This window comes from Rana temporaria, chromosome 9, assembly GCF_905171775.1.
Source record: "Rana temporaria chromosome 9, aRanTem1.1, whole genome shotgun sequence".
Lineage (NCBI taxonomy): Eukaryota > Metazoa > Chordata > Amphibia > Anura > Ranidae > Rana > Rana temporaria.
In genome coordinates, this window is record NC_053497.1 from 17,053,681 (window position 1) to 17,076,905 (window position 23,225).

The 23,225-nt window shown below is 48.4% G+C and overlaps 1 protein-coding gene across 1 annotated transcript in view; it reads right to left on the bottom strand.

The window, feature by feature from the left end:
- The window catches only part of PLXNB3 (plexin B3), a 208,346-nt gene extending 185,330 nt beyond the window's left edge, over nucleotides 1-23,016 (bottom strand). The window contains exon 1 of the mRNA XM_040322874.1: nucleotides 22,915-23,016. The gene's annotated coding sequence lies outside the window, so the exon portion shown is untranslated. The remainder of the gene's footprint in view (nucleotides 1-22,914) is intronic.
- Between the last annotated feature and the right edge of the window lie 209 nt (nucleotides 23,017-23,225).

The window sequence follows — 23,225 nt, forward strand, 5'->3', positions numbered from 1 at the left end:
TATTATTATTATATATCATTTATTATTCTTGTTGCTAGTTTGCAATTAAATAGGTGCTGGATATTTTAGCGTCACCTAATCTATCATTTGAGCCGTTATCCTTTAAAAAACGTTTCTCTGCTTCCACCTGCAATTTTTCACCTTGGTAACAAGGTCTCTCTAAGCAGCTCTTCTCTTCAAGAAAAATTGTGTAACTTCCGCAAATAAAAAAAAAAAAAAAGGAGAAGAGTCGTCTCATCTCACGGCATATTGTTCCGCTCACGTCCAGACTTCACATGTTGGATGCATGCTGCGACCCGATACACAAAGAGGTTTCCTTCCCCTTCTGACACACACCAGACAGTAAAACCACAAAACGTCACATCTGATGTTCGCCACTTTGCCCCCTGTGGTGCGTTGTCACACATTATTTCATATATGACTGAAGACATAACACCTGACCGGGCTAACAACATCTACCAGCCAGAGGAGACACATTATCACCACGGGTGACAGCAGATGGTACAAATATGGTACAAAAACGTCCAATTAACTAAAAAGAAATTATTATTTTATATCAGACATGGGCGCCGTCAATAAATTTGTTTTGTTCCGTTCGAAAATTCGTTTTTCGTAATTTGTGTCCGAAATTAAATTTGGATTCGTACGAAATACGAATTTTCGTCAGATTCGTAAAATATTCGTAAAGTTACCAACATTCGTTATGATGAATTTAAAAAGCAAACCCAGGAAGTTAGCAGTGCCGCTGACTTCCTGGGTTTGCTTTTTAAATTCATTATAACGAATGTTCGTATTTGCTACGAAAAGTTAAACGAAAATTCCTATTCAATCCAAATTGAATTTCGGACACAAATACGAACTAACGGGCTACAAACAAACCCGGCAGGAAGTCAGCACAGGGATGGTGGGAGCCCCTCATAATGAGCACAGCTCCAGGAGGAAGTCAGCACGGCACAGGGATGGTGGGAGCCCCTCATAATGAGCACAGAAAGGGGCACAGCCCCAGGAGGAAGTCAGCACGGCACAGGGATGGTGGGAGCCCCTCATAATGAGCACAGCAGGGGTACAGCTCCAGGAGGAAGTCAGCACGGCACAGGGATGGTGGGGAGCCCCTCATAATGAGCACAGCAAGGGGTACAGCTCCAGGAGGAAGTCGGCACGGCACAGGGATGGTGGGAGCCCCTCATAATGAGCACAGCAAGGGGTACAGCCCCAGGAGGAAGTCAGCACGGCACAGGAATGGTGGGGAGCCCCTCATAATGAGCACAGAAAGGGGTACAGCTCCAGGAGGAAGTCAGCACGGCACAGGGATGGTGGGAGCCCCTCATAATGAGCACAGAAAGGGGTACAGCCCCAGGTGGAAGTCAGCACGGCACAGGGATGGTGGGAGCCCCTCATAATGAGCACAGAAAGGGGTACAGCCCCAGGAGGAAGTCAGCACGGCACAGGGATGGTGGGAGCCCCTCATAATGAGCACAGAAAGGGGTACAGCCCCAGGAGGAAGTCAGCACGGCACAGGGATGGTGGGGAGCCCCTCATAATGAGCACAGCAAGGGGTACAGCTCCAGGAGGAAGTCAGCACCACACAGGGATGGTGGGGAGCCCCTCATAATGAGCACAGCAGGGGTACAGCTCCAGGAGGAAGTCAGCACGGCACAGGGATGGTGGGAGCCCCTCATAATGAGAACAGAAAGGGGTACAGCCCCAGGAGGAAGTCAGCACGTCACAGGGATGGTGGGAGCCCCTTATAATGAGCACAGCAGGGGCACAGCTCCAGGAGGAAGTCAGCATGGCACAGGGATGGTGGGAGCCCCTTATAATGAGCACAGCAGGGGCACAGCTCCAGGAGGAAGTCAGCATGGCACAGGGATGGTGGGAGCCCCTCATAATGAGCACAGAAAGGGGTACAGCCCCAGGAGAAGTTCAGCACGGCACAGGGATGGTGGGAGCCCCTCATAATGAGCACAGCAAGGGGTACAGCCCCAAAAGGAAGTCAGCATGGCACAGGGATGGTGGGAGCCCCTCATAATGAGAACAGAAAGGGGTACAGCCCCAGGAGGAAGTCAGCACAGGGATAGTGGGGAGCCCCTCATAATGAGCACAGAAAGGGGTACAGCCCCAGGAGAAGTTCAGCACGGCACAGGGATGGTGGGGAGCCCCTCATAATGAGAACAGCAGGGGCACAGCCCCAGGAGGAAGTCAGCACGGCACAGGGATGGTGGGGAGCCCCTCATAATGAGAACAGAAAGGGGTACAGCCCCAGGAGGAAGTCAGCACAGGGATAGTGGGGAGCCCCTCATAATGAGCACAGAAAGGGGTACAGCCCCAGGAGAAGTTCAGCACGGCACAGGGATGGTGGGAGCCCCTCATAATGAGCACAGAAAGGGGTACAGCTCCAGGAGGAAGTCAGCACAGGGATGGTGGGAGCCCATCATAATGAGCACAGCAAGGGGTACAGCCCCAGGAGGAAGTCGGCACGGCACAGGGATGGTGGGAGCCCCTCATAATGCGCACAGCAGGGGCACAGCCCCAGGAGGAAGTCAGCACAGCACAGGGATGGTGGGAGCCCCTCATAATGAGCACAGAAAGGGGTACAGCCCCAGGAGAAGTTCAGCACGGCACAGGGATGGTGGGAGCCCCTCATAATGAGCACAGCAAGGGGTACAGCCCCAAAAGGAAGTCAGCACGGCACAGGGATGGTGGGGAGCCCCTCATAATGAGCACAGAAAGGGGTACAGCCCCAGGAGGAAGTCAGCACGGCACAGGGATGGTGGGATCCCCTCATAATGAGCATAATGATTCGACGACTGCCATTGAATTGAATACGAATTTTCGTTGAATGTTCATTAACTTTATTATGAGGGGCTCCCACCATCCCTGTGCTGTGCTGACATCCTGGGTTTGCTTTTTCATCATAACGAATGTTTGTTAACTTTTCGTAACAATTACGAACATTCGTTATGATGCATAAGCAAACACAGGAGGTCAGCATAGCACAGGGATGGTGGGTGGGTGGGTGTGAATCTGACTTCGGGCCCGTTTCGATGTCGAGTAGGCCCAGATGATTGACGTGCCTGACAAAAACTTCCCCCTGGCGAATAAGGCGTGTCACGAGTTTCTGTTACTAGCCAAACTGAGAGTCGGCTCTATACGGCGCCTGCGCAGTCAGCTCTACACGGCTCCTAGTCGGTGCGCAGGCGCCGTATAGAGCAGACTCGCAGTTCAGCTAGTTTCGGAAACTCGTGACGCGCCTTATCCGCCAGGGGGAAGTTTTCATCAGGCACGTCAATCATCTGGGCGAAGTCCCAGAGGACATTGCGCCACTGCATAGGAAGGCCTACTCCCGCGGGAGCTAGTACCCGGAAGCCAGGTGAAAAATAGCGATAATACAGTATGTACACCCCCCCTAAAAAAAAAAAAAAAACAGCATACTGTACATGTTTGAGGTATACAGAATGTAATGTTATATACTTGTTTTTTGGGTGAACCTCTGCTTTAAGAGGTAACGTGCAAACCCAAAATTTAACCAGCAGCTCCTTTGAGGGTAGTGCTACAGAGGGGAGCAGATACAAGCAGAGTCGTTACCAGGGGGGTACTTTGATATCCTCAACCTTAGGTGCCAGAGAACCTTCTCCCATTACTGGTTCCAACTCTCTCTCCAGTTTATCAGGATGAGTGAGATTTGGTGGCAGAGGTGAGCACTGAGCAGATAGAAGCTGAGACATAACGGATAGTACTTTAATATCTTCACCTTGGGTGCCAGAAGACCCCGTCCTCTTACCGGTTCCAACTCTCGCTCTAGCTCAGTGGTTCTCAACCTTACTAGTGCCGTGACCCCTTGATAAAATTTCCCAAGTTGTGGGGACCCTAACAGTAAAATTATTTTCGTAGCGTGGGTTGTCAGCACCCAAGGCAAGACAAGTAATTTGTGCCCCTAACCTATGGACATTTAGCGCCCCCGAGTCCCTTCCACTCGTACAGTACAGTGCTGGTGGGGAGTTGGGATGAGTGGCAATGTTGGGTGGAGTTCTGATAAGCCAACATAGGTGCTCTTGATCAAGGTTATCTGCTGATCTGAGAGCTGTAGTGGGGACTTTTTTGTGGCAACTCTAATCACAGGTAGTGTTAGTCACTGTGTCTCCAACTTTGTGGTGTCTCGTAGCAGTGACACCTATGCCGAAATCAGGAGATAGGGTTCCCTCCTGCCCCTCCCACCTCACATTCATCACCAGTCAGCTGACCTCTAGTCTGTGCCCCCCCCAGCCATGCCGTGAACTAAATGGGCGGCTGCGAAGAGGCTGAGTGGGTGGCCGCAGGCTCCAGGGACAGCCCTGCTGGTCGGCCCGCAAAAAGGCTGGGGGAGTGGGATGGGCTTCAGGAACAGCCCATGATTTAGTGACCCCTGGCAAATCATCATTCGACCCCCAAGGGGGTCCCGACCCCCAGGTTGAGAACCACTGCTCTAGCTCATCAGGATGAGTGAGATTTGGAAGAATAGGCAAGCAGAAACAGGTAACTAGAACATCAGGATTGGGTCTGGTTGATCTTTCAAAGCTAAACATTCACCTACCCGTTTCCCACACATGATAATGAAAAGAAAACATAAAGCGTACACAATTACACGTTGTCGAGGAGGTGGCTGCTCCAGTTTGAAGCCATGCATGATTCAGTCTACAGAGGGTTCAGTGGGTCCGGGCTCTGCAGTCAGAGGAGGAGATCAGAGGAAACAAGAAGCTTCTGTTCAGAGATCACAGCGAGGGAGTGGTGGATTTCGAAGAACAGACACACAAAGGGAAAGGGGACACAGTATTATATATAGTCCTTATTGTCTGCCGGAGGATTTGCTGCTTCTAAATTGGCTCAGCTTACATGTATTGAATGGGACGAGGCAATGACAAGGCCTGTTTTCACATGGAGCAAGTTAAATAGCTACATGTGTACGGCGGACTATGCGCGACAGGTGACATTGTGCAAGCATACCCACCATACATTGTCAGCGTTCCGTATTTCTAGAACCGCAATCCTTGCACTCTACAAAGAGGAACTGATGGGATTTTTAGGACTCGCCTTCAAATTATTGTAAAGCGTTCTCTATTTTAACAACGGCGATCCTTCCACTCTACAAAGAGGAACTGATTTATTTTATTTTTTTAATACTTACCTTCAAATTTACTATAAAGCATTATTTATTTCTAGTACAGTGATTCAACTCCAGAAAGAGGAACGGATGGAGTTTTTAAAGGCGTAGTCCATGAGTGGGACCGTACTTGGGCTTCATGCGAACAAAAGTAGCTGCAAAGCCACTGCGCCTACCAACGGCAGTAAAAAATGCGCTTTTAGTAGCTATTGGTGTACTAGTGACCCTATGTCAATGAGGTCACTTTAAAAGGCATCAACATTACCCTTCCTCTGTCCAACCGCACTGGTAGGTCTGTACTTTGTTAAACTTTTAAATAAAAATCTATTGGAAAGAAAAGAACGCATCAACAAAGATTTCCATATACTATGCAGAAACTTGCTGTACACAATGTTCTTAACCAAGATGAAGTGCTTATGTACCGGGCATTGAGAGCGGAAATAATTCCCCATCAGCTGATACAAGCTACCACTAGGTGGCTTCAACTTTGGCTCTGACTATGACAGAGGCACCGAATGGCACCTCCATTAGCCAACCACTGCCTCTGCCTCACCTCCATTAGCCAACCACTGCCTCTGCCTCACCTCCATTAGCCCACCACTGCCTCTACCTGGTCTTCATTATTCAACCAACCAATGCCTCTACCTTACCTCCATTATCCAACCAAGTCCTCTACCCCTGCCCCATTATACAACCAGTGCCTCTACCTCTCCTAAATTAGACATCCAATGTCTCTACCTCACCCCCTTTAGCCAACTGCTCCCTCTACCTCTCCGCCATTAGCCAACCAATGCCTTTACCTCTCCGCCATTAACTAACCACCGCCTCTACCTGACCTCCATTAGCCAACCAATGCCAGTTCCTCACCTCCATTAGCCAACCACTGCCTCTACCTCACCTCCATTAGCCAACCACTGCCTCTACCTCACCTCCATTAGCCAACCACTGCCTCTACCTCACCTCCATTAGCCAACCACTGCCTCTACCTCACCTCCATTAGCCAACCACTGCCTCTACCTCACCTCCATTAGCCAACCACTGCCTCTACCTCACCTCCATTAGCCAACCACTGCCTCTACCTCACCTCCATTAGCCAACCACTGCCTCTACCTCACCTCCATTAGCCAACCACTGCCTCTACCTCACCTCCATTAGCCAACCACTGCCTCTACCTCACCTCCATTAGCCAACCACTGCCTCAACCTCACCTCCATTAGCCAACCACTGCCTCTACCTCACCTCCATTAGCCAACCACTGCCTCTACCCCTCCTCCATTAGCCAACCACTGCCTCTACCTCACCTCCATTAGCCAACCACTGCCTCTGCCTCTCCTCCATTAGCCACCCACTGCCTCTACCTCTCCTCCATTAGCCACCCACTGCCTCTACCTCTCCTCCATTAGCCACCCACTGCCTCTACCTCTCCTTCATTAGCCAACCACTGCCTCTACCTCACCTCCATTAGCCAACCACTGCCTCTACCTCACCTCCATTAGCCAACCACTGCCTCTACCTCACCTCCATTAGCCAACCACTGCCTCTACCTCACCTCCATTAGCCAACCACTGCCTCTACCTCACCTCCATTAGCCAACCACTGCCTCTACCTCACCTCCATTAGCCAACCACTGCCTCTACCTCTCCTCCATTAGCCAACCACTGCCTCTACCTTACCTCCATTACCCAATCAAGTCCTCTACCCCTGCCCCATTATACAACCAGTGCCTCTACCTCTCCTAAATTAGACATCCAATGTCTCTACCTCACCCCCTTTAGCCAACTGCTCCCTCTACCTCTCCGCCATTACCCAACCACTGCCTCTACCTCTCCGCCATTAACCAACCAATGCCTCTACCTCTCCGCCATTAACTAACCACCGCCTCTACCTGACCTCCATTAGCCAACCAATGCCAGTTCCTCACCTCCATTAGCCAACCACTGCCTCTACCTTACCCTCCATTAGCCAACCACTGCCTCTACCTTACCTCCATTAGCCAACCACTGCCTCTACCTCACCTTCATTAGCCAACCACTGCCTCTACCTCACTTCCATTAGCCAACCACTGCCTCTACCTCACCTCCATTAGCCAACCACTGCCTCTACCGCACCTCCATTAGCCAACCACTGCCTTTACCTCACCTCCATTAGCCAACCACTGCCTCTACCTCACCTCCATTAGCCAACCACTGCCTCTACCTCTCCTCCATTAGCCAACCACTGCCTCTACCTCTCCTCCATTAGCCAACCACTGCCTCTACCTCTCCTCCATTAGCCAACCACTGCCTCTACCTCTCCTCCATTAGCCAACCACTGCCTCTACCTCTCCTCCATTAGCCAACCACTGCCTCTACCTCACCTCCATTAGCCAACCACTGCCTCTACCTCACCTCCATTAGCCAACCACTGCCTCTACCTCACCTCCATTAGCCAACCACTGCCTCTACCTCACCTCCATTAGCCAACCACTGCCTCTACCTCACCTCCATTAGCCAACCACTGCCTCTACCTCACCTCCATTACCCAACCAATGCATCTACCTCCTCTCCATTACCCAACCAATTCCTCCATCTCTCATATGGTGTGCGATTTAGAATCCAGACAGCGCATTAAGTAGTTTTATAAATTTAATTTCTACTTCACATAGAGCTGCAGCAAAGAACCAAAAGTAAAGACCTTTTTTTGCAATGGATGAGGGCATAGAGCTTAGAGTAGCACACCCAAAAATCAACATTTGATCTGTGGTCCACTTGAGGTCCACATTGAGATCACTCAGTTCTTGAGGAGCCGTGTGTGCGTCAATGATCCATACTCTTCATGATTAATCGTTAGTGGTTTTAGTAGCCCGTGTGCTCCCATGGGGCTAGCTTTGTATCATGCATTAGATTTATCCATTTACATCCACCCAGCCAAAATGGATAACTTGTATACCGCAGATCAGAGTCTGCACTGTCCATTCATTGTAAACTTCTTTCTCTCCAACAATCAAGAAATCTCAAATAAGATGAATGGTCTAATTCCTGTTGAGTGCACAGTCCCATCTGTTTTCCTATGTTTGGGGGTAGGTAACAGATAACACAACAAACACAGTGTCAATATACACAGCAGGAAAAGGCAAACTGAGACAACTATACAAAAGACATCCCTACCCCAGGGATGGAAGGAACCACAACAATATATCTCGCTGCATCTGTATCCTGTCTACAGCCATCTTCCGACTGCAAGCTCTTCAGAACCACATCCTATGCTACTCCTATTATCTCCAGATACTCCGCATAGAAAATATTTTACAGGAGGACCTTAAAGTTGAACTCCAGGAAAAACAAAAAATCTCTTGCACTGCAAGGGTTGGACGCTTCTTTATGTCTAGGGCCAGCATGGTTCCTCAAACTACGGCCCTCCAGTTGTTCAGGAACTACAATTCCCATCATGTCTAGTCATGTCAATGAATGTCAGAGTCTTGCAATGCCTCATGGGATGTGTAGTTCCGCAACAGCTGGCTGAAGGGCCGTAGTTTGAAGATCCCTGGTCTAGGGCATGGAGTAACAAGGACTTCTACTACCTTATCCCTTGTTCTCTTGGTAGCCGCTGCTCAACTCTACACCCTAATGCACAGGGCCGCCATCAGGAATTATAGGGCCCCTTACACAGCTTCAGGCATGGGCTCCCTGGAGCAGAGAACCGGGGGGAGGGTGCAGCTGCCTGAAATGGAGAAGCAGGGGGCCCTTTACACAAAAAAGAAGAAATAAAGAAAAAAAATATAAAAAAAAGGGGGTAGCCATCCGGGGCCCTGGGGACCTCTGGGCCCTTTAATAAAAAGAAAAAAAAGAACTAAAAAATATATGTTTTTTTTTAAAATGGGGGTTGCCATCTGGGGTCCTGGGGACCTCTGGGCCCTTTAATAATATATAAGAAATTACAAAAAAAGGGGGGTTGCCATCAGGTACCTCTGGGCCCTTTAATAAATAAATATAATATAATATAATATATATATATATATATATATATATATAAAACATTTATAAAAAAAGGGGGGGGGGTGTTGCCATCCAGGGCCCTGGGGACCTCTGGGCCCTTTAATAAAAAAATATATATATGAAATAAAATATAGAAAAAAAATATTTTTTTATAAAAAAAAGGGGGGTTGCCATCCGGGGACCTCTGGGCCCTTTAATAATAATATTATATATATATATATATATATATATATATATATATATATATAATATTATTAAAGGGCCCAGAGGTCCCCGGATGGCAACCCCCCTTTATATATTATATATTTATATATATATATAAAAGAAATACAAAAATATATAAAAAAATAAAGGGGGGTTGACATCCAGGGCCCTGGGGATCTCCGGACCTCTAAAAAAAATGGCCCTTTAATAAAAAATAAAAAAATATATATTTTTTTATAAAAAAAAAAAAAAAGGGGGGGGGGGGGGTTACCATCCGAAGCCCTGGGGGCTTCCGGGCCCCTAAAAAAAAAACTTTTTTTTTTTTTTTTTTTTAAAGGGGGTTGCCATCCGGGCCTGCCTGTACCCCCCTGATGGCGGGCGGCCCTGCTGATGCAGTCTTTTTGCGTCTTTACGTACAATGCAGGGCTACTTGGCTTTCATTGTACTTGATGAGGTCAGATTGCCTGCCTGTGACTGCCAACAATGAAAAGCATTCTGCGATCATAGAAGGTGGAATGTTTACTCGTCTGCCCATTCTCCATTGTGGTAACCAATAGTAATGCCCCATACACTCGATCGGAAATTCCGACAAGCAAATGTCCGATGTGAGCTTTTGAATGGAAATTCCGACCGTGTGTATGCTCCATCAGACTTTTGCTGTCGGAATTTCCGCCAACAAAAGATTGAGAGCTCGTTTTCAATTTTTCCAGACGGAAAAAAATCCTAATCGGAAGTTCCGATCGTCTGTAGCAATTCCGACGCGCAAAATTCCGGCGCTTGCTCGGAAACAATTCAACGCATGCTCTGAAGCATTTCTCGGCTTGTCGTAGTGTTGTACGTCACTGCGTTCTTGACGCTCAAAAGTTCAGAGAACTTGTGTGTGACCGTGTGTATGCAAGCCAAGCTTGAGCGGGATTCTGTCGGAAAAAACATCCAAGGTTTTTTCTGACGGGAAATCCGATCGTGTGTACGGGGGCAAAAGGCTTCCATGAATGGAGCTTTGGGGGCGGAAAGGGCGGGCATAGTCAGCAGTTTGGACAATCAGTATAAGCAAATAGTGCACAGTGATGTTCCTCTGGTGCACGCCACCTCATGACGCACAGACTGGTGCGAAATTCTTTACAAGCGATTTCCATTTGGCATTCCAAAGACTGACACCAATTTCTCATAGGAAGCAGAAGAATGACAACTGGCAGCTAAACATCACATCAGATAGGAAGGATTCTTCAAACACCAGAGCCAACTGGAGTCTCTCATGGGTCATGTCTGTGCGTTGTAGAGAAATAAAACACAAGAGCTCTGTGCTACTTGGGGGCATCAGGCTGCCATGCAAAATGAATGCCATTGCATTTGGTGCATTACTGCCATGCGGTGGCGTGAATCGGCCCATAAGGAACCCGGCATAAAGGAGAACACCCTTGTACTTAGGATTTTATGGAAGAGGCTCTAATCTGGTGGTAAAGCGGCTTCCACCATATCCTAAAGGTCTTCTGCTTCATGATGAGGACCTTGAGGTTCTACTAGGAGAAGGTGACCAGACTTTTACAATGAAATCCGGGGACTTCGTTTTTATTGGCAAATGGCAAACTATTTTATACGCATATTTTCCATGGTGTTAGTGGTGTGGGGTGTCAGCGCCTGAGACAAGGCAAGAAATTTGCACCCCTGCGATTTTAGCACTCCCCGAGTCCCTTCCACTAGTACAGTAGTACTGACCAACTTGATTCCTACACTGACCTACCTGACCACTGCACTAACCTACCCGATCCCTACACTGACCTACCCGATCCCTACACTGACCTACCCGATTCCTACACTGACCACTACACTGACCTACTCGATTCCTACACTGACCACTACACTGACCTACCCGATTCCTACACTGACCACTACACTGACCTACCCGATTCCTACACTGACCTACCCGATTCCTACACTGACCACTACACTAACATACCCGATTCCTACCCTGTCCACTACACTGGCCTACCCGATTCCTACCCTGTCCACTACACTGTCCTACCCGATTCCTACCCTGTCCACTACACTGTCCTACCCGATTCCTACCCTGTCCACTACACTGTCCTACCCGATTCCTACCCTGTCCACTACACTGGCCTACCTGATTCCTACACTGACCTACCCGATTCCTACCCTGTCCACTACACTGACCTACCTGATTCCTACCCTGTCCACTACACTAACCTACCCGACTCCTACCCTGTCCACTACACTGTCCTACCCGATTCCTACCCTGTCCACTACACTGTCCTACCCGATTCCTACCCTGTCCACTACACTGGCCTACCTGATTCCTACACTGACCTACCCGATTCCTACCCTGTCCACTACACTGACCTACCTGATTCCTACCCTGTCCACTACACTGTCCTACCCTATTCCTACACTGACCACTACACTGTCCTACCCTATTCCTACACTGACCTACCCGATTCCTACCCTGTCCACTACACTGTCCTACCCTATTCCTACACTGACCTACCCGATTCCTACCCTGTCCACTACACTGTCCTACCCTATTCCTACACTGACCTACCCGATTCCTACCCTGTCCACTACACTGACCTACCTGATTCCTACCCTGTCCACTACACTGACCTACCTGATTCCTACACTGACCTACCCGATTCCTACCCTGTCCACTACACTGTCCTACCTGATTCCTACACTGACCTACCCGATTCCTACCCTGTCCACTACACTGACCTACCTGATTCCTACCCTGTCCACTACACTGACCTACCTGATTCCTACACTGACCACTACACTGTCCTACCCAATTCCTACACTGACCTACCCGATTCCTACCCTGTCCACTACACTGGCCTACCCGATTCCTACCCTGTCCACTACACTGACCTACCTGATTCCTACCCTGTCCACTACACTGACCTACCTGATTCCTACACTGACCACTACACTGTCCTACCCTATTCCTACATTGACCTACCCGATTCCTACCCTGTCCACTACACTGGCCTACCCGATTCCTACACTGACCTACCCGATTCCTACCCTGTCCACTACACTGACCTACCTGACCACTACACTGACCTACCCGATTCCTAAACTGACCTGATTCCTACACTGACCACTACACTGTCCTACCCTGTCCACTACACTGACCTACCTGATTCCTGCCCTGTCCACTACACTAACATACCCGATTCCTACCCAGTCCACTACACTGACCTACCTGATTCCTACCCTGTCCACTACACTAACCTACCCGACTCCTACACTGACCTACACGATTCCTACCCTGACCACTACACTGTCCTACCCTATTCACTACACTGATCTACGCTACATACAAATGCAAAAAAATTGCTCATAAAAAAATATAAATAAAATAAAAAATGGAAAAAATGCCAGATTCGCACCGCATTGCTGTGTGGATCAGGTAAGTATGAGAGGGGCGGCTGCACACGGATGTTTTTCTTATCTTAATGCAGGGAATGTATTAGGATAAAAAAAAACCTTCTGCCTTTACAACTCCTTTACTGGCACCTAAAACGGTGTGTGGTTCCACCGCAAAATATATCGCACTGCAATCAGGGCAAACAGCATTGCGTGAAGCTCATCGTCCAAAAAGGAGCTTCTTCTGGGCGACAAGCTTTGCACGATAAGAAGCTCCCGTTTCTTTTTGGATGGCAATGCGGTTTGCCGCTTTTTCAGCGCGACAATCCCTGCAGAACCGCACCACGTTTTTTTTTTTTTTTTTTAATGGCGCCATTAAAACGAATGGTTTCTTAAACTTGCATTGTGCGATTTGTCATTTTAGCAGAGCGTTTTGAAAACATGGGCGATTGAAGGGCACCCAGGTGTGAACGGAGCCAAAATAGCTAGATTCAGTAAGAGCAGCACATCTTTAAGGCGGCGTAGCGTATCGTATTTACGCTACGCCGCCTTAAGTCAGAGAGGCAAGTGCTGTATTCTCAAAGTACTTGCCTCCTAACTTACGGCGGCGTAGCGTAAATGCGGCGGGCGCAAGCGTGCCTAATTCAAAATAGGCTGAGGGGGCGTGTTTTATGATAATTTTCTTTGACCTGACGTGATTGACGTTTTTTTGGAACGGCGCATGCGCCGTCCGCCTACATTTCCCAGTGTGCATTGCGGCTAAGTACGCCGCACAAGCTTTTGATTTTGACGTGGACGTAAATTACGTCCAGCCCTATTCACAGACGACTTACGCAAACGACGTAAGATTTTCAAATTTCGACGCGGGAACGGCGGCCATACTTTAACAATGACTACGCCTTCTAGGGGCAGCTTTATCTTTAGGCGGCCTATCTCTTACGGAAACGGCGTATCTTTACTGCGACGGGCGGACGTACGTTTTGTGAATAGGCGTATCTAGTGATTTACATATTCGACGCTGACCGCAATGGAAGCGCCACCTAGCGGCCAGCCTAAATATTGCACCCTAAGATAGGACGGCGCAAGCCGTCGAATCTTAGATAGGTTTAAGTGCATCTCTGTTTGAGAATACACTTAAACTTAGGACGGCGCAGATTCAGAGTTAGGTCGGCGTATCTACTGATACGCCGACCTAACTCTATGTGAATCTAGCTATTAGTCTAGGTCATGGGTGCTCAACCTGTGGCCCTGCAGATGTTGCAGAACTACAAGTCCCATGAGGCATTGCAAGGCAGGACAGTTACAAGCATGATGGGACTTGTAGTACGACAACAGCTGGGGGGCCACAGGTTGAGCACCCATGGTCTAGGTTCACAGTGCATGTGGCTTTGAAATTTGAAAGTCGCATATCAGTGCAATTTTAGGCCCGACTTTTCTGCGACTTCACACACAGATGTCTATGTAAGTTGCACCTGAAATCGCCAATAGTAGTCCCGGAAGTGGTTTTTAAATTCGGTGCAGTGATGTAAAGTCGGCGTTGCACCGATTTGAACTGAGAGGGCCAGATCCACGTACATGCGCCTATCTTTAGGCAGGCGTAGCGTATCTCAGAAACGCTACGCCGCGTTAACTTAGAAAGGCGAGTACTGTATTCACAAAGACGTTACGGCGGCGTAGCGTATATCGGGCGGCGTAAGCCCGCCTAATTCAAAATAGGCTGGTTGGGGGTGTGTTCTATGCTAACTAATCGTGACAATGCGCCGTCCGTGAAAGAATCCCAGTGCGCATGCTCCAAATTACGCCGCAAATCGTAAATGCTTTAGACGTGAACGTAACTTACGCACAGCCCTATTCGCGAACGACTTGCGCAAACGACATAAAACGTAAAAATTTGACGGTGGCCCGACGTCCATACTTAACATTACGTACGCCTCATATAGCAGGGGTAACTTTACGCTGGAAAAAGTCTTACGTAAACAACGTAAAAAAAAATGCGCCGGGCGTACGTACGTTTGTGAATCGGCGTATCTACCTAATTTGCATACTCCTCGCGTAAATCTACGGAAGCGCCACCTAGCGGCCAGCGTAAATATGCAACTAAGATACGACGGTGTAAGAGGTTTACGCCAGTCGGATCTTAGCTAAATTACGGAGTATCTTGTTTCCTGAATACAGAAAAAAGTTACGCCGGAGCATCCTAGAAGTTATGCGGCGTATACGCCAGCGTAACTTCTTTGTGGATCTTGCCCTTAGACTGCCGACAATAGGGGGCAACTTGTCCTGCGATTTGACCTGCATGACAAGTCGCACTCGTGTGAACGGGGGCTGAAAGCTGAACCTAAAAGGTCTCTTGCGGGTGGCTGCATAATGATAACAGCTGATCGAGGAGAGTAAAGATGACCAGTCTCCATGTGATAGGCGCTCACAAGACCGATGGTCACGTCATGAGGTCTGCACTGACGGAGTTTGTTGCTCGGGCGCAGCAAGCCAAGCAACGGTTCTGCCTGAACTTCAGGAGTTCATTTTGTACTATACACATCTATGCATGTCAGGAACGGGCGCAAAAATCCTGCGTGTTCCCAACATGCGCAGAAACATGCCGCCCTTTAGTAAAAACGCACATCGATGCCATTGATTGTTAATGGCACCACCGCGCTTCTGCAAATGCACACTTCAAACTGCGTGGTGGGATCGAGTCAGGGATTTATTTCCAGAGTTTGAAATCAATCGGCTGCCCTACACGTGATGTGCGAGAATTCTCTGAAAAAGCACACGAGACACGTCCCACCAGTAGGTGAGAAACAGGCCGTGAGACTAAAACCCCAAAAAACACCCGGACGGTCCGTCTGTTCAGCTCCTTGTGAGATAAACTAAACCATTTTTTTGCACAGCGCTACAAAATATAAAAAAAAGGAGACGTTACAATTCTAATTCAGTTCAATACAGAAGAAATAGGACGGCCCTGTCCATAGAGCGCAACTCCTTCCAATTACGCCAACGATGGGGCACAACCTCCCCCAATGACGCCAACGATGAGGCACAATCCCCCCCCCCAATGACGCCAACGATGGGGCACAATCCCCCCCCCCCCCCCCAATGACGCCAACGATGGAGCACAATTCCCCCCAATGACGGCAACGATGGAGCACAATTCCTGCCAATGATGCCAACGATGGAGCACAATTTCTCCCAATGACACCAACGATGGAGCACAATTCCCCCCAATGACGCCAACGATAGAGCACAATTCCCCCCAATGACGGCAACGATGGAGCACAATTCCTGCCAATGATGCCAACGATGGAGCACAATTCCCCTCAATGATGCCAACGATGAAGCACAATTCCCCCCAATGACGCCAACGATGGAGCACAATTCCTGCCAATGATGCCAACAATGGAGCACAATTCCCCCCAATGATGCCAACGATGAAGCACAATTCCCCCCAATGATGACAACGATGGAGCACAATTCCCCCCAATGACGCCAACGGTGGGGCACAATTCCTCCCAATGACGACAACTTTACTATGCAATACTATACAATACAAAATAAACTATATAACTATTGAATATATGCCTTCCAACACCAACGATGGGGCACAACTCCTCCCAATAATACCAACGATGGGGCACAACTCCTCCCAATAATACCAAGGATGGGGCACAATTCCTCCCAATGATGCCAACAATGGGGCACAATTCCTCCCAATGACGCCAACAATGGGGCACAACTCCTCCCAATTACGTGATTGGCTGTCACAGCGGTCACACGATTGGGAGCTGGCCTGATTGCACACAGTGTCGGTGACAGCTTGGTTAGTGCGCTGGGAGCGTGCAGTGTGCGCTTTCAGCACAGAGCCCTATGGACTCCCATATGCAGCGGCTGGGCATTAAAGAGGAGCTCCAGTCTCCCTCCCCCAAAAATGGAATCCTGTAGCTGCTGACTTTGAATATAAGGACACTTGTATTGGTGCGATGCGACTGGTCGCTCAGTATTCTGGGACCTATCTAATGTCCCAATAGGCTGTGGGTGGGGAACTTCTGCTCAGATTGCTGACTGGAAAAAAAGGGGGGGGGGGGGTTCCTGTCAAAATCAGGAAATTCTGCCTGCGATTCCAAATCGCATCGTGTGAATGGGGCCTAAAGAACGCTTCATACCAACGTGAACTCCCTTTACAATGGCGGCGCCGGCCCTTTAAGTGACTGTCTATTTACAGCTGCGCTCCATAAAAGTCGCCTTTATGTCCTTCCGATGAACCATGTCCCGCAATGACGCAACAATCCACAGCTAGGAGACCGGTAAGTGTTCCATGCCTCACTGCACACAGCCACTGCCGGTTTAAAGGGACCCAGACTGTCAGCCAATCACAAAGCATACCGCACCTTTAAAGCTCACCACACATGGCACAATCTGATTGTACAATGGTGGCCATACACGGAGAGATCAGATATGTGCAAACAATATATAAAAATATTGAGCGATGCAACGATCCAAAAATTCTATTATAAAAACGTAAACAATGATCATTTTGCTCAATTGATCAGAAGAAATCGATGCGCCTTGCTGTCAGGACTTTATTACCCCCCCAAGAGGAGAAACACACAGATATGAATACCCCCCCCCCCCCACCCTAGAAAATAATGGTAAGTCTTGTTGTGCGTTGGCCAACACGTACAAAATCGCACAGGTATGAGTGTAGATTTACACCTTTCTAACCCTACGCATGGCAGCGCATTAAGCTCGTCAGATATGCTGCACAGATACGCAATCAATCTATCCCCCCCCTTTTTTTTTTCACCTTTAACCACTTACAGACCAGAAAGATTTTCCCCCTTAATGACCAGGTCATTTATTGCGATACGGCACTGCGTCGCTTTAACTGCCAATTGCGCGGTCGTGCGACGCTTAACCCGAAACAAAACGTGCGTCCTTTCCCCCACAAATAGAGTTTTTTTTGGTGGCATTTGATCACCTCTGCGATTTTTTTTTGCACTATACACAAAAAAAGAGCGAAATTTTTTAAAATAAATATATAGGGGCAGATCCACAAAGATCTGCCCCGGCGCATCGTACGCCGCCGTACCTTACCTGGCTTTGGTTCGAACCCATAAAGATTTTGCGCCGTAAGTAACGGCGGCGTAGTGTATCTCAAGCGGCGTAACGGCGTGGAATTCAAATTGGGCGGGTAGGGGGCGCGTTTCATTTAAATGAAGCGCGTCCCCGCGCCGAACGAAGTGCGCATGCGCCGTCCCTAAATTTCCCGCCGTGCATTGCGCGAAATGACGTCGCAAGGACGTCATTGGTTTTGACCTGGACGTAAATTACGTCCATCCCGATTCACGAACGACTTACGCAAAAAAATAAAAAATTTTAATTATACGCGGGAACGACGGCCATACTTAACATTGAGTACGCCACGAAATAGCAGCTTTAACTATACGCCGAAAAAAGCCGACTAGAGACGACGTAACGGAATGCGTCGGCCGCTCGTACGACGTGGATCGTCGGAAATAGCTATTTTGCATACTCGACGCGAAAAACGAAGGGAACGCCACCCAGCGGACGCTGAAGAATTGCATCTTAGATCCGAAGGCGTACACCTGTCGGATCTAAATCAGATGCCGTCGTATCTTGTTTTGAGGATACAAAGTAAAGATACGACGCGGGAAATTTGAAAGTACGCCGGCGTATCAGTAGATACGCCGGCGTACTCTCTCTGTGGATCTGCCCCCTATTTTTTACTTCTTGCTATAATAAATATTCCAAATAAAAATAAAAAAAACAGAAAAAATATTAAATTTCTTCCTCAGGTTTAGGCCAGTATGTATTCTTCTACATATTTTTGGTAAAACAAAACAAAACAAAAATATATATATACAAAAATAATAATCGCAATACGCGTATATTGATTGGTTTGCGAAAAAGTTATAGCGTTGACAAAATAGAGGATAGATTTATGGCATTTTTATTATTTTACTAGTAATGGCCGCGATCTTTCATTTTTAGCGGGACTGTGACATTGCGGCGGACAGATCGGACACTTTTTTGGGACCATTCACATTTATACAGCAATCGGAGATATAAAATTGCACAGATTACTGTAAAAAGGTCACTGGCAGGGAAGAGGTTAACACTAGTGGTTATGAAGGGGTTAAGTGTTCCCTGGGAGGTGTTTCTAACTGTAGGGGGAGGAAACGGACTGGAGGAGGAGAGAGAGATCGCTGTTCCTGATCACTAGGAACAGACGATCTCTCTCTCTCTCTCTCTCTCTCTCTCTCTCTCTCTCTCTCTACCCATCAGAACGGGGATCTGTTTACATTGACAGAGCTCTCTTTCCCGCGATGGGGTGGCGGACTATCATCATGGCCGCCGGCCACGCTTATCCTGTCCCCCCGCCATGCGCCGATGTCTGCTATGGCTCTTAAAATGGAGCCAACGTATACCTACAGCGATTTGCGGGAACGAGCCGACCTGTCGCAGTATAATGACAGCGTCTGGACAGCAAGTGGTTAAAGCTGCATTTACACTTTTGCGTAGCGAGAAAAAGCATTGCGGCAGGCGATTTTGTTGACCGATTCGCACACTATTTTACACTGTCACACACACACTTCATAGGCTGCCCTATGTACCTTTGTCGCCCCCCCCCCCCCCCCCGACAAAAAAAGCTTGTGCTCCTTTTTAGGCGATAAGCGCGGAGGCAACATTTAAACTTGCGTTTTGCGGCGATCGCGCCAAAAGGAATAATAGCACTGAAAAGTGTGTTGAGCATTCTGCTGCAATTTGGGATCGCAGGCAGAATTGCAGCGATTTTGCCGTTGATTCCTTATCGCAAGATGTGAACGGGTTCTAGACCGTCGCAGTGCGTTGGTGTGAACTGCAGCAAATAAGACTCCGGGTTCACACTTGTGCGCTACGTTTTCATGCGCTCGGATTGAAGCCTACGGGGCCAAAAGCCTGTCGCATATGAAAAAGCACCTGCACAATTCACATGTTTAAGTGGTGCTTTTCAGCCACCAGCGGGGCGCTTTTAAACCCAAAAAGGGGTTCAAAACTCCTGTGTTGCGGCACTTCTGAAGCACATTTCATGCGCTTCCGAATCGCTGTCCATTAATTGCAAAGATGCTGCTTGCAGAACTTTTTCTAACGTCCCGCAAGCGCACCGCCCCAGTGTGAAAGCACTCATTGTAATGAACGGGAGGCGATTTTTCTAGTGCTAAAACGCCTGAAAACTGCCACAGCCCAGGTTCACATGTGTGCGATCTCAGACATCGCATGCGATTCGCACCCGCACTGCCGATCAAATGCGATGCGAGTTCAGCCATATAGTTGTATGGCTGAACACGCATTGGATTCGCAGAAAAATAGCGCTGGGACTTTTTTCCCCGCAATAAAATTGGAACGCAGTGATGTTCAGGCGCTTTTTCTAGCGCCAAAACACCTGAAAACCGCCTCAGCCTAGGTTCACATGAGTGCGATCTCAGACATCGCATGTAATTCTGCTGGTGCCGATGACATGCGATGTCTGTGCAGTGCGAGGTCAGTTGTATGGCTGAACTCGCATTGGATTTGCAAGAAAATAGTGCACTAGAAATCGTATCGCATGGATGTTCTCACCCATGCGATCTGATTTATGTGCGAGTTCGCACTGCGATCTGTGAACCGATCTGGGGGTGTCATTAACATTGTATTGACACCAACAGCAGAGCGCAGTGTGAACAGCCTGCAGGAACCGGCGCTGCAGGAATCACGCTGGTTTCCCGAATCGCACACATGTGAACCTAGGCTCAGTGTGAAAGAGGTCTTAGTCTTAGAACACCTATACATTGTGGGGTAGATTCACAGAGGAGATACGACGGCGTCTGGCCAGTCGTATCTATGCGCCCGATTCTTAGAATCAGTTACGCATAGATTTCTATTAGATCCGACCAGTGTAAGTCTCTTACGCCGTCGGATCTTAACTGCATATTTACGCTGGCCGCTAGGGGCGCGTACGCTGATTTACGCCTAGAAATATGTAAATCAGCTAGATTCACGAACGTACGCCCGGCCGACGCAGTACATTTACGCCGTTTACGTTGGGCTTTTCCTGGCGTAAAGTTACCCCTGTTATATGAGGTGTATATGCGGCGCACCAATGTTAAGTATGGCCGTCGTTCCCGCGACTAAATTTGAAAATTTTACGTCGTTTGTGTAAGTCGTTCGCGAATAGGGCTGGACGTCATTTACGTTCACGTCGAAAGCAATGCCGATTTGCGGCGGAATTTCGAGCATGCGCAACGAGGATGTTTTCACGAACGGCGCATGCGCCGTTCATAAAAAACTTCAAATACGTGGGTTTACAGTTAAAGCGGTTGTAAACCTTAAATTTGCACTTTTACCTACAGGTAAGCCTATAACAAGGCTTACCTGTAGGTAAAAAGAATATCTCCTAAACCTGTACGGTTTAGGAGATATTCCCCTCGCAATGCGGGCGGCGCATGCGCAGGGGGGATCCACGGCGGAAGATCCGGCAGCCGCCAGACCTTGCCGATTTTAAATCTCCCGCGCTCATGCGCGGGAGTGACGTCATCGCCGCTCCAGCCAATCACAGCGCTGGAGCGGCGATACCCGGAAGACATGCCGGAGCAAGATGACATCTCGCTCGGCGTGAACCAGGTAAGTGTTGTTCACCTCGTTTTGAGGTAAGTATTTCATAATCAGCTATTATGCGGTGCATACTAGCTGATTATGCATTTTGCCTTGCAGGTAAAAAAAAAATAAAAAATTATATATGCGGTTTACAACCGCTTTAATATACATAAAACACGCCCACATCATCCACATTTGAATTAGGCGGGCTTACGCCGACACACATACGTTACGCCGCCGTAACTAAGGGCGCAAGTTGTTTCTGAATACAGAACTTGTGCCCTAAATTACGGTGGCGTAATTACGCCGTCGGATCTAAGCTGCAATTTTTCGGCGGCCGCTAGGTGGCGTTTCCGTCGAACACCGCGTCGAGTATGCAAATTAGCTAGTTACGGCGATCCACGAACGTACGTCCGGCCGGCGCATTGTTTTTACGTCGTTTGCGTTCGGCTTTTTCCGGCGTATAGTTAAAGCTGCTATTCTGAGGCGTACTCAATGTTAAGTATGGCCGTCCTTCCCGTGTCGAACCTTGAATTTTTTACGTCGTTTGCGCAAGTCGTTCGCGAATAGGGCTGGACGTAATTTACGTTCACGTCTAAATCATTGACGATTTGCGGCGGAATTCCGAGCATGCGCACTGGGATTCTTTTACGAACGGCGCATGCGGCGTTCGTAAAAAACGTCAAATACGTGGGGTCACACTAAAATTGACATAAAACAATTTCGCTCGCGAACAGGAATTTGCGTAGAATGACGTCACAGTCGTAAGCATTGGCTGGTTCCGGTTTAATTTCGAGCATGCGCACTGGGATACCCCCGTGGACGGCGCATACGCAGTTAAAAAAAAACATCGTTTACGTCGGGTCACGACGTATTTACATAAAACACGCCCCCATTACATCCATTTGAATTCCGCGCCCTTACGCCGCCAGAGATACACACGTAACTTACGGCGCAAATTCTTTGAGGATTCGAAATAAAATAAATAAGTTACGGCGGCGTAGTGTATCTTAGATACGCTGCACCCGCCGCAAAGGTACGTGGATCTGCCCCACTATGTTTTTTCCCAGAGGCACAAAAGCATGAACCCAACGAATAAAACATACGACAAATCGCCCCGTCTATACGCCAAGACTGCGCAGGGCAACGCTGGCGTGAATGAGCCCCGTCCAACGCCTTTCATAGGGAAACACACCGAGATCCCACTTCTTCTGTTTGTTTTCAGTGGATGTTTATATCGTTATATAACAATCTGATACTTTGTGTATACATTGTATGTTTGTTTGTTACTTTATTATATAACAATCAGATACTTTGTGTATATATTGTACTTTCTATAGTTTTTAGGTGTATGGGATTGCTCTGTGCTAGATTTATTGCAAAATAATGAAAGTCTATGTCCCCCTCCTCCTCCAATGTTCCCAGCACAGATCTGGGTAAGACTTGCAGGAGATCCCCTGGCTCTACAGATCCTACCTGCACCAAGCCACAACTGCCACCCTGCCATGGTGCAACATGCCCCCCCCCCCAGCACAGAGCACACCCACATGGCAATAAGGAACCCCTAGGAATCTGGAGGTCTCTTACCTGCTTGGATCTCCTTCCTGCACATGTAGCCGATTCAATCCCAGGAAACCAACTTCCCAGCAAGTGTGAAGCAAGGCAAAGAGCTCAGCAGATCCACCCCCACCTCCCATTCACTGCTATTATTCCCAGTCCAGCCTACTGTGTGTGGGGGGGAAGGTGTGCGCCCTCTACTGCCCGCTGTCATTAGTGCAGCTTCAGATGTAATGGTAATCGAATGTGATAGAAGATGATATATGTCATCTATAAAATCTCGTGTTTTATACGTATACACCTTGGGGTGGATTCAAGAAGCAATTGCGCCTGTGTAACCA